General features: G+C 27.7%; 1 protein-coding gene across 1 annotated transcript in view; it reads right to left on the reverse strand.

Annotated features, from left to right (window-relative positions):
• LOC106680626 (mucin-2) overlaps positions 1-3488 on the reverse strand; it is a 110539-nt gene extending 107051 nt beyond the window's left edge. Inside the window, exon 1 of the mRNA XM_014420484.2 lies at positions 3403-3488. The gene's annotated coding sequence lies outside the window, so the exon portion shown is untranslated. The remainder of the gene's footprint in view (positions 1-3402) is intronic.
• Between the last annotated feature and the right edge of the window lie 789 nt (positions 3489-4277).

Consider the following 4277-nt stretch of genomic DNA (forward strand, 5'->3'; position numbering starts at 1 on the left):
TTTTTTTAAGTTATAAAATTACTAATTAATTAGTAATTTATATTGTTGAATAATACATAATTTATAAATACATATTTTTAAAAATATTTAAAAATTTATTAGCACATAAAAATCCTATTCCTAGTAATAAACGTTTACATTCCGTTAATAAAGTAGTTGGAACATATATTAACTTGTTTATTATGACATAATGAATTCATAACAATGAAAATCCTTAGACTTGAATATCTCTTAAACAAACAATTAACATACATAACTCCGTAGAATTTTTTTCTTACCTTAATTCATTTCAGTTAGGAAACAAAAACGCTGAAACACTGTGTATATAAATTCAAATCATAGCTTGGAAAATTAATTTTATTTTTCTTCTAACAACCGTGGTTGATATAAGTATTTTTTTATTGGGTCTAGTGTATAAGGAAAGGTCGAGGATGCAACATGTAATCAGATTCATTCATAGATTCATTTTCACTTCTAAAAATCTCACAACAGAAAAGACAAATTTATGTCCCGGTCATGTTAAGCAGACAGCCAAATTATTGTCCTAATCTTAAAACGACTAATATAACAGAAATGTATTTAAAAAATACATGATTTTTCAATGAATATACTATAATTATAAGATTGTAAATCATTAATATCATATTATTATAGATGATGTGTGATAAATTTTCAAACTATACTAAAATTAGACCGAAATAAATTAGAGATAATAATAAACAATACATACTAAATGTTGATTATGTAAATTAAATCAGAATATTATATTAGCAAGGATAAAAAAAAAAGAAAATTATAGCAATAATATTATAATGAATTAGTATAGCTTAGTAAAATAATAATAGTAGTATTTATTTTTTAAAATTTTAAATTTCTTAGAAATTTAAGTTCGTTTCCAAATTCTTTCTGTTTTTCATCGCCATAAATGATTATTGTGTGAGCCCAAAATATTGAAATAGATAAATTGTTCATTACCTGTTTTGTGATTTTATAATGAAATTTATTTTATTTCACTACCTTTTGAGCCACCCTAACAACAAACATAAGGTATCGTAATGAGTATTGTATTAATTACCATTCAATTTATGTTTCTTTATAAATTAATAAAAAGTTTAAAAAAATGTTAAACCCAACCTTCTTGACTCATCATAAAAAATGGAGATAAGCCCCAACCGTCTAGACGAGGAGTTGCAGGTATAGATGTGTGGTTCTAAAAGGGCCAATGTCGACATTTTTTCAAATTTTGTGTTTTCAATTTATTAAATCTTTAAAACATAATCTAAATTAACCTTAATTTCTCTGAGATATAAACTATTTTAATTTTTTATTAGACACTGGACCTTATTATAATTAAAGATTTCGCTTAATGATTAAAATTTATTAAATTTTTATAAATTAAAATTAACTTAAAAATCTCCATCGAGCCCCAGTATCGAAATCGAACTAATATTGGATTGAATATTGCTAAGCATCTCAAAGAATTACTTATCTTAAATGACGACAAAAATACTTGTTTGAACAATGACTATAAATTTTTTATTACACACATAAAATTTATGTAAAATATAATTACAAAAAAACCATGGTCTAGAGTCTTATTTTTGTTTACAACAATTAAAAAAATATTGTTTATCAATAATAAAAAAACTACACACTCAGACGTCACCAAAACACTATCATACGATAGAATAGAATTGCAATTTTAACTTACATTTTGTACATAGGATACATAGGAACTTACTCTAAGAATAATAAACATTAATAGAGTAAATGCCTATGACTATCCTAGCATAGAAAATGAAAAGAGCATGGAATGCAGAATATGCTTACATAAAAATTAAACCATGAATTGTATACCGCTGTTCTTACATTGTATTGTATATATTATTATATTATATTGGATTGTATATGTTGTATGCTGTTCTTCAAATACGTAATATCATATGTAATATTATCGACTGTCAATACGCTGATTTTAAATTTTGTATATGACAAGTGTAAGTAATCATGACAAGTATGAATGTAAATTCTAATGTAAATTAAAATTGTTTTAAATTATTAGTTACTTAAATTAAATTAAATTAATTATTTAAAGACCACAAGTCTAGACAAAACTCAGGTAAAAAACTATATCATCTTGGCTGAAATTTTACGAATTGCCTTGTCAATCATATGAATTTTATATCTGATCTTCGGAGGTTAAAGGCACAATTTAAAATTTCTATAACTTTACTGGAAAACAGTTTGACAAGATATTTATTTACAGAACAAAAGTGTATTAATTATTCTTTTAAAAGCATCTAACTCATCTCACAATTGATCTAGGACTTACATAACAACTGAAGACCGAACTTTCGTGCAGGAAAAAAACCTTGTTTTTGTAATGAAAAACTCAAAATAGTGTATTAAACACCAAAATCCTTCAAAACCGTTATTGTACAATTTATAATATTAATATGGTCATGGAAAGCTTTTCTAATCTTGTTTGATTCAAAATAAACTCGCTAAATACTTAATTGTGCAAACTCACATTAAAAACTAAACTACACTGATTAAAATCCAAATTGATTGTCCATAATTGAAAAGTTAAGTGGAATACTTATTCAATATTTTTTTCTATCCTATAATGAAGAAAAACTCAATTTCGAACTACTTTAATTTTAAGATTTAGAAAAATTATGCAAATTGGTACATAGAAAAGAGTATTTAAAATATTAAATTCTAAAATTAAACCCTAAACATTGGATTTTGTATTTTCGAATTTTGGAATTCTTTAATATTCGGAATATTAATATGGTAATTTGATATTGAATAAAACTACAGTTAGTATAGGAGATTGTATACCGGTAAAGTAAAAACAGTTAAATAAAAATGTGTAGTGATGCAAAATTGATAAAAGATGAACATATTCTCATTTATCCCCCAGGAGAAAATATTTAAAATAGAATTCTTCATATTTTCAAACTTTGTTAAAGCATATTTCTTAAAAACCTATTTATTAATTAAATAATCACATATTTTGATTGTAACACTTGCATGTTCTTCAATAGATTGAAGTAATTTCGAAAATTCTATTTCCGGAACCTTCTTCTTGCAATTAATAACCACGAACAAAGGCATTGACAATGTATATGATAATCGACGTTGAGAAAAAATAAACTTGCTTTGATAGTTTTAAAAGCTAATTTATAAATTTTTGGTCAGTATGCAAATCGTCACAAGCGGAAGCAAGGAATTGAAGTCATATGTAAATAAGAAGTGCTATGTGGGTCACGTTTTCGAGAGCGGTGACTCGAAGAGAGGTCTGGAATCAGGACGTCTCTTCCTCTTCACTGATCCATGGAATTTATTATATACAAAAAGAATAATAATTATAAATAATATAATTTATTATTGACTCACGATGTTCTCGAGATTGCTCGCTTGACAGAAGTTGTTTCAGACAGTTGATACCGGCATGGTGTCAGACGCGGTACTGGAAGACTACCCCACCTTTCTCCTGGCACTTTCTTGATGCCCCACCTCCTATCATTCTCTTTCCCCTCTCAGTGAAACTTTGATTTATTCCCATTGTCGCTATGAATGGTTTCAGGAAATCCCAAGGGGATTCGTCACCATCCTTACCTTGAAGAGGTTAGTTCTTGGTTCCGATTACTAACTTTTTAAGAGTACAGGATTCTACAGTACGAATCGCAGGCCTTAAACTAAAGTGGTCTTTTTGAATTAAAATGTACTCGCATCTCCCAGTCCCGGATTCGAATCTGGCTGTGACATTATTCTGTTTATATCAGTTAAGGGTGTACTCTGGAGTAGGAACATCCTTCTGGAGCTTACTCAACCTTAGTACAGAGGAATATTCTTAATAGGAGAAAACATGTCGATTGACTGTTTAAAAAGATATCCCATCAAATTATCTTCATATTCATTTAGTTTCGTTTCATACAACGCGGGAGGTAAATTAACTGTTTTATAAATACTTCGATGACAAGCGACATGTCAATAAAATTACAACGAAATTGCTACTGAAAAATCTAAAGTAACAGCGGAAAAAGGTATAAACATGTGCGTTCTATATTTTGCCGGCAACACTTGAGTCACCAGGTATATCGAATGTATTGGAAATTTTTAGTTGCCGCAACTAATTAATCGCATTTATGTGGGGTTTCAGGTGAAATAATGTGATCTATTTTTGCGATTAAAATGTTTCTTGACTAAAGTTGTCAGTTTACGGCTGCACTAATATCTGATTCTGAATGGAACGTTCAATTGCTTTGAAA

Source organism: Halyomorpha halys, unplaced genomic scaffold, assembly GCF_000696795.3.
Source record: "Halyomorpha halys isolate HHAL.00 unplaced genomic scaffold, Hhal_1.1 Scaffold270.1, whole genome shotgun sequence".
Classification (NCBI taxonomy): Eukaryota; Metazoa; Arthropoda; class Insecta; order Hemiptera; family Pentatomidae; genus Halyomorpha; species Halyomorpha halys.